This window comes from Lontra canadensis, unplaced genomic scaffold (assembly GCF_010015895.1).
Source record: "Lontra canadensis isolate GAN:19392208 unplaced genomic scaffold, GSC_riverotter_1.0 scaffold2, whole genome shotgun sequence".
Taxonomy (NCBI): domain Eukaryota; kingdom Metazoa; phylum Chordata; class Mammalia; order Carnivora; family Mustelidae; genus Lontra; species Lontra canadensis.
The window spans coordinates 8,361,646-8,375,287 of record NW_022630996.1 but is presented as its reverse complement, the minus strand read 5'-3'; positions in this window follow the sequence as shown (position 1 = coordinate 8,375,287).

Sequence of the window (13,642 nt, the reverse complement as noted above, 5' to 3'; positions counted from 1 at the left end):
ATTTAGGAAAAATTGAACTTTTTATGATTTTAAGTATTTTACTTTTATTTTTAAATTTAATTTAAAGTAATCTCTATATTCAATGTGGGGTTGAAACACAGAATCCTGATATCAAGAGTCACTTGCTCTAATGACTGAGACAGCCAGGTACCCCAATATTTAGTATTTTAAATCATGAACATGACACATCTCTTCATTCAAATAGGTTTCTTTAATTCCCTCAGTTAAGTTTTACCATCATCCCCATGGAATTATTGCACATCTTTTATTAGATTTATTCCCAGGCTCATGTTATATTGTGGTGCTTTTATAGTACAGGGTATCCTTGTCAAATTTTGTTTTCTGAATTTTGTTATGACACAGAAATACATTTAATTTTTATGTATTGATTTTGTTTTCAGCAATATTGATAAACTCTGTTACTAGTCCTAATATTTTCTTTGTAGATTTAAAAACTTTTCCATATATACAATTAGATTACCTCAAAGTAATAATATTCTATCTTATTCTCTTATCCCTCTGCCTCCTACTTCTTTTTCTTGCCCATTTCACTGACTAGAATTGTTAGTATTTAATAAAAGTACTAATAGTATACTTTGTTTTGTTCTGATTTCAAAGGAAAAATTTTCAATATTTAACTATTAAATATGATTATTATTGGTTCTTAGATTTTTCTACAGAATAAGGAAGTTCTAGTTAAATATTTTTACAATGAAATATTGTTACATTTTACTAAATTTGTCTATATTGAGGAGATCATGAATTTTTTCTTTGCATTTATTAACATGTGAATTACAACAACTGATTTTCTAATATTAAAACAGTACAACATTCTTGGGATTATACCCAACATATAGTTTATATTTATATTTATAATTGCTGGATTTGAGCTAATATTTTGTTTAAAATACTTTCACATTTTTAAAAATGAGACTTGTGTTTCTGGTTCCAGAACAAGATGGTGTAGATTAACTTTTGCTTCTCTTTAAATACAACTAATTACCTGGAAAACATACGATGATGAAAACACTGAAAGCTTTGTAGAAGGTAGGCTGAATGAGAACCTCAGGACTTGAGAAATGACAACATAGTAAATTCACTGTGCTGTTGTCTTAATCTCACATACACCCCAGACTAAGCGTCAGAGAGACCTACAACCCACAAGCACAAAGGCATTGCCCCCTAAAAAGCTCCAAAGGACCAAAGGCAAAGCCCAATAAAGACCTAGTGGGGGGCCCCATCCTCTGCTCCAGCACCAAGATACTGGTGGGTGGTCCACTCACCCCAGACCAATAGAAGCAAAGCCCCAACCACAAATAGGCATCGGAAGGAAGTCCAATCTGTTTACAGAAACAGCAGCAAAGCCCCATGGGCAATCACATTCCTTCTTCAAAACCAGAGCACCACAGAGAATCAAATTAGCCTGCAGTAACAACCGTACCAAAGCACCAGGCTGTTCCAGCCCCCTGTCCACAACTGGCACACAAGCGGGCAGACTAATATGCTCAAAGTAGCAGCAGGGAAGCCCAGACATGCTGACTGTACACCTGTTCCATACCTGTGAAAACAACAGGTGGGCCAGTCCACTGTTAGAAAGTAGCAGAGGGTCAGTAAAGCAGCCTCCAGACAGAGAAGACACTTTAAACCAAAAGACAAAGCAACCCATTCCATTCTGTTTACACAGTTTTGTTCAGGGTAACTTACTGACAGGAGGTATGGAGCAGACGGACGATCCTGGTGCCACGTGGCACGCTCCCCATTCTTCACAGCTGTTCTCCATCAAAGCTGGAGAGCAAGCCACAGATTTTATAGAGCAATAGGCATGGTGGTGAGGTCCTGGGGTAGTTATCTAAAGTGGGACCTTCTGTGCACTGGTCATCTCTATAGTTATGTAAAGTTGAGGTTTCTGTGTGCCACTTCAGGGAAGATGAGAACAAGCCTTCCTTCATTTCAATCAGGAATATATATTAACCTCCACGGAGCCTGGAACACGTAGCCCTCAGGGAGGTCACGAGCAAGGTGGAGAGCCAAAGATGAAGTCTGTGTTGTCAGCACTCCTACATCTACCTGTAGGGCCATATCAGGTAAACGCTATGCCCAAAAGCCCCCACAAGCCCCCACAAGCTCTCCATCCGGTGGCATAGAGAGATCTAGGGCCAACCACTTGGTATCATCCTCCAATTAGTTGATAATGTCATTATCTATTTATCCAAGTATTGATTTTGAAAGGAAATCCCAATTATAAGGCCAGGGAAAGAAACTGGCTTCATGCTAATAAAAATCTCCAGGTTGACATTCACTACTAATCAGTAAGTTCTGAGTATGGTTGATTAACCAATTACTAAATTGACTAAATGTATCAGTGTTGAAATATTACTGTAAGTTATTCACAAGAAGGAATTCTTTGCTGAAATCAAGGTGAAGTCCATAAGTAAAATCTCCATTTCTCTACAACCAAGCCTACAGATTGGTCAGAGTAAAGCATTAGATGAAGCTGATACATGTGTTGGGGCATCTCGTTTGATTTAAATGACTAGTACTTTCTTGCTTAATAACTGTTTTTAAAATAAGCTGTTCTCAGATCTTGTTTGGGGTTAATTGAAATGCTGCTAAGTAATACACAACACATAGTACATGTCCTCTTATTATGAACATTTAAACATTTCCCATCTTAGATCTTCTCAACGATTTAATTACAAGTTTTTTAAGCGTTCAAAATAGTTGAGTAAGGTTTTAATGCTCATTCTAGATCAGCAAGATTCTCTCAAAATCTTTACCCATTTTCAATTTTACTTTTCTCCTACCATTTTCCTAAAAATATTCTTCACAGAAAACAGAACTAAAACAGGATTTGAATTCAAACTTCTTTTTGTCATCTTCCAATTTGATGCTATTGACTTTCAAACAACAAGACTTTTTTTCTTTTTTCTTTTTTTTTAAATTTTATTTATTTATTTGACAGGGAGAGACAGAGAGACACAGCGAGAGAGGGAACATAAGCAGGGTCAGTGGGAGAGGGAGAAGCAGGCCTCCCGCGGAGCAGGGACCCTGATGTGGGGCTCAATCCCAGGACCCCGGGATCATGACCTGAGCCAAAGGCAGACGCTTAATCACCAAGAAACCCAGGCACCCCATTTTTTTCCTTAATAGTGAAATTTTTCTTCAACATTTCGGACAAACCTTCAGATATCCCCACCCCTTAAACTTTCTAAGAAGAAAGAATTTGATTTTTCAGGCAAGGAAGTGAGTTCTACATGGGTAGAATTGATAATGGAGCAGGAAAAGAGACAAACAATAGATTGAAAGAATAGATAAAAAAGCTAAAGTCAACTGAATGTGTTATTGGACCCATGCCATCTGGTTTCCTTCTGCATTTGGCCAATGTGAGACACTGGCAGGAAACTGGAGGTCAGAAAATGGGGGAGTGGGTGGGAAGGGTGGGGAAGCTTGAGTGTATCTCCTGCCTTTTGCAGGGTACTGGAATATGCAGCCCCAAAATGTGTCTCTTTGGCATATGAGTTATGTAGAGCCGAAGGCCACTGGAAACCAACAGGTATAATAAAAGCTCTTAAAAACAAGGCAAAAGTTTTTCTTTTGTAAAGGAAACTTATATTTTTAAAGTCATTTTCCATTTGTAAGGCTGTCTCTTCTTCCACATCAGGAAGAGGGGAACTCACAAATCTTACCAATGAAGAAGGCATGGACTTAAATCTGCATTAACAAGTTTTACTAAACAATTCTTGTTACCAAACTTTTCCTGGTCACTTCCCATAACTTGTCTCTCCTGCCCAGAATCCCAAATCTCCTTCTCTTTTATTGGTACTTAAACCCAAGTTCTACCCACCCTATTGAGTTACTCATCTCTGGGTACTCCCATGTGAAAGCACCATGCAACATGCTAATAAACTTTTGTTTTTCTTTCACTGATCTGTCTTTGGCCAGTCTAACTTAAAGGGCCCTAGCTGGGGGTGCATCGTTGTTCAGCCCATAGAACACGTGACTCTTGATCTCAGAGTTGCACACTTGAGCTCTATGTTGGGTGTAGAAATTACTTAAAAACAAAATCTTTAAAGGAAGCCTGGGTGGCTCAGTCAGTTAATCATCTGCTTTTAGCTCAGGTCACAATCTCAGGGTCCTGGGATAAAGCCCCAGCCTCTACCTCTATCAGGCTCCCTGCTCAGCAGAGAGTCTGCTTCTCTCTGACTCTCCCTCTACCCCTACCCCATTCCCACTCATGCATACATGTTCTCTCTCTCTCAAATAAATAAATAAAACCTTAAAAATAAAATTATAAACAAATTTTAAAAATAAAAACTTAAAAAACAAAAAACAAAACAAAACAGGGGTGGGGGGAGCCCAGCTGGAAGGCCTAAGATGTGTAGAAGAAAGACTTTTCTCCCCTCTCCTACAGCTCTCTCTACCCAGTGCAGCAGCTCTGGCAGTGGCTTCATTTCTGTGTCTCCAAATATGGCTGCTACAGTTTCCACTCTTACAGGATGACCACAGAGCAAAAGAAAAATTATACACCAAACACTTGTTTAAAATAACAGGGCACATTTTATTCAAGCTACTGCAGTAGGGGAGAGAGACTTCAGTATAGAACTGAGCTCAATTCCGAGTTCAGCAAAGATAGCTAGGGATATAGAGCCAACAAGCAGAGCGAAGGGGTGAATGAATGGAAAAGTACTGAAAGGAACTTGATTAGAATCAAGGGTAGGGGGAATTCTTGCTCAACAGGATTAACAGGATTTTTGCTGGAGTCAGACCAAGGATTTAGATATCAAGGGTAAAGAATGAGGAATTTGATCAGATATCAAGTGTTGCGGGGAGAGTTTCGCCAAACTGACTTGACAGGATTCTTGATAAAATTGGGCTCACCTGGCCAGATATGGGAGAGGAGGGGTGGGGGGCATGGAGAGCTCAAAGGAGTCTGACTGGAGTTCATAACTGGACGCCAATAATATCACTTTTGTCCCTCCAGTCTTGAAAGGATAGTTGCCTTATGTTGTTGCTGATACCTGAGTTACCAACCTTTGTTTAGTTTTTAACTCCTCTCACCTATGTAATCAATTTGCTGCATTAAATTCCTTCTATTTTGTTGTTGTTATACTTGTTAATGAAGTATAACACACATACAGAAAAGTACAAAATCCTAAGCCTGATGAATTTTCAAGTGTACACACTCCCATATAATTATCACCCAACCAAGAATCGCAATATGAGTGACAACCTAGGAGCCCCTAGCTTGTCCCCTTATAGTCATTACTCTGTCAAGGTTATCTTTCTAAGGTTGTAAATTGGTTTTCCTGTTTTGTATTTCATATATGTAGAAAAATACAGTTTGTACTTTTTTATGTGGGACTTCCTTGGCCCAACCTTATACCTATAAGATTTGTCATTGTTGTATCTATTTGTAACTTGTTCATTCTAGTTGCTGTAGAGTATAGTGTTGGGGGAATATGTCATGTACCCATTCCAATGGGTCATGAACATTTGAGTAGTTTCCAGACTTGGTCTTGAACAGTGTTACTGTAAACATTCTTGTATGTTTCACCTGGTGAACAGAATATACATTTCTCTTGGGTGTATGTATCCAGGACTCCCACTGCTGAATCACAGATGTGCTTATGTGAATATTGGTATATGCTGCTACTTTTATCAAAGTGGCTTTACCACTTTTTTGTGTTTATTCCCAACAACAGTGATGAAATTTCCAATCACTCCACATCTTCACCAATATTAGGTCTTCCCTCCCTTTTTCATTTTAACCATTCTCGTGGGTATGAAGCCATATTGCATAATTATTTAAATTTGCACTTCTTGCATAACTAATGAGGTTGACCACCGATTTATATTATCTCATTTCAAATACTTATCTCATCCCTTTAGTTTTAAGTACACATCATAGTTGCTTTTTCTTGTTTGATGATTACACTAAAATGAGGAATAATGACTTTCCTGTTGTTTTTTTCTTTTTTCTATCCCATCCCTTCTCTACTGCTGATACTAGTCAGTGTTAACTTTTTAGCATATCTGCTATTTAAAATGCTTATAATTTCATTATTTGATTTGTCACTCTTAAATTATATGTGTCAACTTCTAGTGAACACAGATAAGGTAATCACTGAACTTACTCTACTTCAGAATTTATTCTATCTCTTCCCTTCCCCTCCAAATTTGTTATAGCTATATTATTTCCAGAGTGTATACTGTTTACATTCTTATCTACAATTCTAACCTCCATATTTTTTTAACCTCCATATTTCTTTTAGTTTCAGTTCTAGAATTGAATAGATTCAATGTTTCTTGTCAATTCATTTGTAATAGTTCTCTCAATCACATTTTGGATGGTTAAAATTTATTCTCTGGAAGTCTCTTTAAGAAACTTTTCACAACCATAACATTTCTTGAATTATTGAATGTTAAATCACCCTCTGCTTTTAGGCTTGAAAGACAACATGGTTGGATTTAAAATCTGATTTACATGCTTTCTTGCCATGTTTCTTTGAAGATGCCAGCCCAATAACTTCCTGGGTTGAATACTGATAACCCAATTCACTCTTCCACTGTAACCTCAGAGACACACAGCTCCATGTAAATATGGTGGCTATTGATTCTTTCCGTTTTCTCAACTACTCTGCTCCCTAATCAGCCTTGTCCCACCACGCCTTCTACCACCTATTCATCCCTGCTGCTTCACTCACTGCAGAAGATGACAGGTACAATATTTGACTTCAGGGTGGGCCTCTCTGCATCAGGATGGGTGTTATTGCTGGTATATTCTAAGATCTGCCCCCACTGGGCTCTTTTGAAATTCATTACTCTTCTTCATTTTTTTCCTGAGGGTACTGCCAAAATCAATTGATTTTGAAGGCTTTACATGTATTTTGGAGTATGCAGATTTTTTGTGTCTCATACTGTCACTGAAAATTGAATTTGCAGGGTTGGTTTTATTCTATTGATTTGTATTATTTTTAGGATTAGAAGGGCACATATGTGATTTAAATTGCCGTGTTCATACCAAAAGCCCAGGAATAGAGATTTTGAAGGAAACTGAAGTTCAGGTTTCAAAATTAAAAGTGAGAAAAAGAATCTTAACTTTATCTTCCTAATAACATGTTAGGGAACCTATCAATGTGTTCTATGTAAAGACAAGGTTAATATCTCTGATAAAAACTCAATGTGAAATTTTGGTGTCCTCAAAGGTAACTTTTTGTAAAAAGATTATTCCAGGGGCCATTTTGGCTTTCAATACAGTATTTATTTTATTGACTTTGCAAATTCAAAATTTAGTTCTTTCTGAGGCTTAAATTTTTAAGTCTTATACTATTTATAAATCCAAAAATTTCAGCAATTGAGAATTTTTTAAGTACTTATTATTGTAATCATTTCAACTCTCTTCTTATATTCAGTATATTCCATTTTCATCTTAAGTGTTTTATTATTTTTTTAAATTTAAATTCCATTAGCCAACATATAGTACATTATTAGTTTCAGATGTAGTGTTCAATAATTCATCAGTTGTGTGTAACACCCAGTGCTCATCACATCACATATCCTCCTTAATGCCCATTGCCCAGTTACCCCATCCCCCTCTCACCTCTCCTCCAGCAACCTTGTTTGTTTCCTATAGTTAAGAGTCTCTGATGGTTTTTCTCCTTCTCTGATGACTTCCAATTCAGTTTTCCCTCCTTTCCCCTATGATCCTCTGCACTGTTTCTTACATTCCACATATGAGTGAAGCCATATGATAATTGTCTTCTCTGATTGACTTATTCTGCTCAGCATAATACCCTCTAGTTCCAACCACATGAATGGAAATGATGAGTATGCATCCTTTCTGATGGTTGAGTAATATTCCATTGTATATATATACCACATCGTCTTTATCCATTCATCTTTTGATGGACATCTGGGCTCTTTTGATAGTTTAGCTATTCTGGACATTGCTGCTATAAATATCGGGGTGCAGGTGCCCCTTCAGATCACTACATTTGGGGTAAATGCCCAGTAGTGCAATTGCTGGGTCATAGGGTAGCTCTCTTTTCAACTTTTTGAGGAACCTCCATACCATTTTCCAGAGTGGCTGCAACATCTTGCACTCCTGCCAGCAGTGTAAGAGGGTCTCTTTTCTCCATATCCTCATCAACATCTGTCATTTCCTGACTTGTTAATTTTAGCCATTCTGACTGGTGTGAGGTGGCATCTCATTGTGGTTTTGATTTGTATTTCCCTGATGCCAAAGGATGTTGGGCATTTTTTCACATGTCTGTTGGCCATTTGGATGTCTTCTTTAGAGAAATATCTGTTCATGTCTTCTGCCCATTTCTTTTTTTTTTTTTTAAGATTTTATTTATTTATTTGACAGAGATCACAATTAGGCAGAGAGGCAGGCAGACAGAGAGAGAGAGGAGGAGGAGGAAGCAGGCTCCCAGCTGAGCAGAGAGCCCAATATGGGTCTCGATCCCAGGACTCTGGGATCATGACCTGAGCTGAAGGCAGAGGCTTTAATCCACTGAGCCACCCAGGTACCCCACTTCTGCCCATTTCTTGACTGGATTATTTGTTTTGGGGGTATCAAGTGTGACTAAGTTCTTTATAGATCATGGATACTAGCCCATTATCTGATATGTCATTTGCAAATAACTTCTCCCATTGCATAGGTTGACTTTTATTTTTGTTGACTGTTTCCTTTGCTGTGAAGAAGTTTTCACCCCGATGAAGTCCCAGTAGTTCATTTTTGCTTTTGTTTCCCTTGCCTTTGGAGACATGTCTAGCAAGAAGTTGCTGTGGCTGAGGTCACATAGATTTCTGCCCGTGTTCTCCTCTAGGATTTTGATGAGTTCCTGTCTCACATTTAGGTCTTTCATTCATTTTGAATTTATCTTTATGTGCTGTGTAAGAGAATGGTCCAGTTTCTTTCTTCTATATGTGGCTGTCCAATTTTCCCAGAACATCATTCATTGAAGAGGCTGTCCTTTTTCTACTAGGTATTCTTTCTTGCTTTGTCAAAGATTAGTTGACCATAGAATTGAGGATCCATTTCTGGGTTCTCTATTCTGTTCCATTGATCTATGTATCTGTTTTTCTGCTAATACCATACTGTCTTGATGATTACAGTTTTGTAATATAACTTGAAGTCCAGAATTATGATGCCTCCAGTTTGGTTTTATTTTTTTAAGATTCCTGTAACTATTCAAGATCTTTTATGGTTCCATATAAATTTTAGGATTATTTGACCCAGCTCTGTGAGAAAAGTTGATTGTATTTTGATAGGGATTGCATTAAATGTGTAGATTGCTCTGGGCAGCATAGATATTTTAACAATATTTATTCTTCCAATCCATGAGCATGGAATGTTTTTCCACTTCTCTGTGTCTTCCTCAATTTCTTTCATAAGTATTCTGCAGTTTCTAGAGTACAGATCCCTTTATATCTTTGGTTAGGTTTATTTTTGGTATCTTATGGTTTTTGGTGCAATTGTAAATGGGATTGTATTCCCTAATTTCTCTTTCTTCTGTCTTGCTGTTGGTGTGTAGAAATGCAACTGATTTCTGTCCATTGATTTTATATCCTGTCACTTTGCTGAATTACATAAAAGTTCTAGCAATTTTGGGGTGGGCTCTTTTGGGTTTTCCACATCAAGTGTCATGTCTTCTGCCAAGTGAGACTTTGACTTCTTTGTCAATTTGAATGTCATTTATTTTGTTGTCTGATTGCTAAGGCTAGGACTCCTAGCACTACATTGAACAAAAGTGGTGAGAGTGGGCATCACTGTTGTGTTCCTGGCCTTAAGGGAAAATATCTGTTTTTTCCCATTGACAATGATATTTGCTGTGGGCTTTTCATACATTGCTTTTATGATATTGAAGTATGTTCTCTCTATCCCTACACTATTGAGAGTTTTAATAAAGAAAGGATGCTGTATTTTGTCAAATGCTTTTTCTGCATCAATTGAGAGGATCATATGGTTCTTGTCCTTTCTTTTATTAATGTGATATATCATGGTGATTGATTTACGAATGTTGAACCACCTTTGCAGCCCAGGGATAAATAGTACTTGGTTGTGGTTAATAATCCTTTTAATGTACTGTTGGATCCTATTGGCCAGTATCTTGGTGAGAATTTTTGCATTCATGTTCATCAGGGATATTGATCTATAATTCTCCTTTTTGGTGACATCTTTGTCTGGTTTGGGGATCAACCTAATGTTGGTTCATTGAACAAATTTGGAAGTTTTCCTTCTGTTTCTATTTTTTGAAACAGCTTCAGAAGAATAAGGATTAGTTCTTCTTTAAATGTTTGGTAGAATTCCCCTGGGAAGCAATTTGGCCCTGGACTCTTGTTTATTGGGAGATTTTTGATTACTGCTTCAATTTCCCTGTGGATTATGGGGCTGTTTAAGTTTTCTATTTCTTCTTGTTTCAGTTTTGGTAGTTCATATGTTTCCAAGAATGTGTCCATTTCTTCCAGTTTGTCTAATTTGTTGGCATATAGTTGTTCATAATATGTTCTTAAAATTGTTTATATTTCTTTGGTGTTCTTTGGAGCGCTCCTTTTTCATAATTTTATTAATTGGGTTCTTTCTCTTTTATTGTTGATAAATCTGGCTAAGGGTTTATCAATCTTATTATTTCTTTCAAAGAACCCAACTTCTAGTTTCATTGATCTGTTCTACTGTTCTTTTGGTTTCTATATCATACTGGGTTTTTGTTTGTTTGTTTGTTTGTGTTTCAACTCTGCTCTAATTTTTATTTTTCTTCTCCTGCTTAGTTTAGGCTTTATTTGCTGCTCTTTCTCCTGTTCCTTTGGGTGTAAGGTTAACTTGTGTATTTGAGACTTTTAAAATTTTTTTAGAAAGGATTGCATTGTTATGCACTTCCTCTTAGGACCACCTTTGCTGTATCCCAAAGGTTTTGAACAGTTGTGTTTTCATTTTCATTTGCTTCCATGAATTTTAAAAATCTTCTTTAATTTTTGATTGACCCATAGTTCTTTAGTAGGCTGCTCTTTAACCTCCAAGTGTTTGAGTTCCTTCCAAATTTCCTCTTGTGATTGAGTTCAAGTTTCAAAGCATTGTGGTCTGAAAATATGCAGGAATGATCCCAGTCTTTTGGAACAGGTTGAGTCTTGATTTGTGTCCCAGTATGTGATGTATTCTGGAGAATGTTCCATGTGCACTAGAGAAGAATTCCCTCCAGAAGAATTCCCTCTGTATATATCTGTGAAGTCCATCTGGTCCAGTATGTTAGTCAAAGCTCTCGTTTCCTTGTTGATCTTCTGCTTAGACGATCTGTCCTTTGCTGTGAGTGGGATGTTGAAGTCCTCTACTCTTATGGTATTATTATCAATGTGTTTCCTTAATTTGGTAATTAATTGGTTGATAAAGTCATTGCTCCCAAATTAGGATCGTAAAGATTTATAACTGTTAGATCTTCTTGTTGGATAGACCCTTTATGTATGATGTAGTGTCTGTCTTCATCCCTTACCACAGTCTTTGGTTTAAAGTCTAATTTTTCTGATAAAAAGATTGTTACCCCAGCTTTCTTTTGATATCCATTGGCATGATAAATTTTTCTCCAAACCCTCACTTTCAATCTGGAGGTGACTTTAGGTCTAAAATGAGTCTCTTATAGACAGCATTTGAATGGGTCTTGCTTTTTTTTAATCCAATCTGATACCTCGTGTCTTTTGATTGGAGCATTTAGCCCATTTATATCCAGAGTAACTATTGAAAGGTATTAATTTAGTGCCATTGTATATCCTATATAGTCCCTGTTTCTATAGACTGTCTCTTTCTGGTCTATGTTACATTTGGGCTCTCTATTCACTTACAGGAACCCTTTTGATATTTCTTGCAGGGCTGATTTGGTGACAACAGATTCTTTTAGTTTCTGTTTGTCCTGGCAACTCTTTATCTCTCCTTCCATTCTGAATGATAGCCTTGCTGGATGAGGTATTCTTGGCTGCATGTTTTTCTCATTTAGTACCCTGAATATATCATGCCAGCCCTTTTCAACCTGCCAGGTCTCTGTGGATAGGTCTTTTGCCAGTCTAATGTTTCTCCCATTGTAGGTTATAGAACTCTTGCCTCAAGTGGCTTTCAGAATTTTCTCTTTATTTCTGAAATTTGCAAGCTTCACTATTATATGCTCATTCCATTCTTATTGATTTTGAGGGGCATTCTCTCTACCTCTTGAACTTGATTGCCTGTTTTCTTCCCCAGATTAGGGAAGTTCTCAGCTGTGATTTGCTCAAATACACCTACTCTCTCTCTCTCTCTCTCTCTCTCTCTCTCTTTCTTCTTTCTCTGGGACCTCAATAATTCTAATATTGTTTTGCTTTATGGTATTGCTGATTTCTGGAAGCCACCCCTCATGGTCCATTAGTTATTTTTCTCTCTTTTCTTCAGTTTCCTTCCTTTCCACCATCTTGTCTTCTATGTCCCTGACTCTCTTCTGCCTCATTTATTCTAGCTGTTAGAGCATCCAATTTAGACTGCATCTCAGTTAAAGGATTTTTAATTTTGTCCTGATTAGATTTTATTTCTACACTAAGAGATTCTCTAGTGTTTTTTATGCCTTTTTAAGACCCAGCTAGCACCTTTATAATCATTATCCTGAATTCCAGCTCTAACATTTTATTTATATCCATATCAATTAGATCTGTGGCAGACTATTACCTCTGGTTCTTTCCTTTGTTTTGAATTTCTCCTAGTCAATTTGCCTAGGGAAGAATGGATGAACAAGAGAAGAAAATAAAAATATCAACCACAACCCAAGCAAAATATACACTAGACATGTCCAAAGATAATATCTGAACTCTCTGGATATGAACTATCCCAGTTCCCTGAGCAAGAGAGTGACCACACACACAATCTCACAGATGTAAATTTTGTCAGAGTGTCAGGGAAAAGGGATCTACTTCCTCTGCAAAGTCTTCACTGTCTCTTTCTACCTCAGTCATTTGCCTGGACATTGAGATCTCTTCTGGGGACTAGAGCTCTTGTGAAGAGGTACAGGTGGGCCAGACTCCCAGTGGTTGGAAATAACTTAAGGTTGTTCCTAGTTTATAAGTCATATCTGGATAAACCTGACTTCCTTGTTTTAGCAATTCAACCAATAAATAACTTTGGCACCTACACAATAGGGCTTTGTGTACTTTCCTGACATATCTTTTTCAAGTGATAGTGTAACATGAACTAACTGTGCAGTTTTCTTCCACAGCTTCTCTAAATCACCTCTCACAACTTCCATTGTTGCCTACTGGGATGCACTGAAAAACAATTCTTTTAGGAATAGAGATGAAAAAAATCATGTCCTTGCCCTTGAGAAGTTCCCATTTTGTGTAGTGGGTGAGAACAGGCCAGAATAGCTAATATTATAAGGTACATCTATAATAAAGGTATCATAAGAGTACTATAAGGAAACAGAAGAAATTGTGATTAATTGCATACAGGTAGGGGATGATAATTATCAAAATATTATTGTGGAAGAGATTATATTCAAATAGGATTTAAAAGGTTGTCAGGATTTCTATTGCATGAACAAATATACAGATTCCATGAAAGGACAAAGACATTTGAGGGTATGTTTCCTAAATCCATAAGCTTTAAATTTTTATTTACTCACAACATCAAACT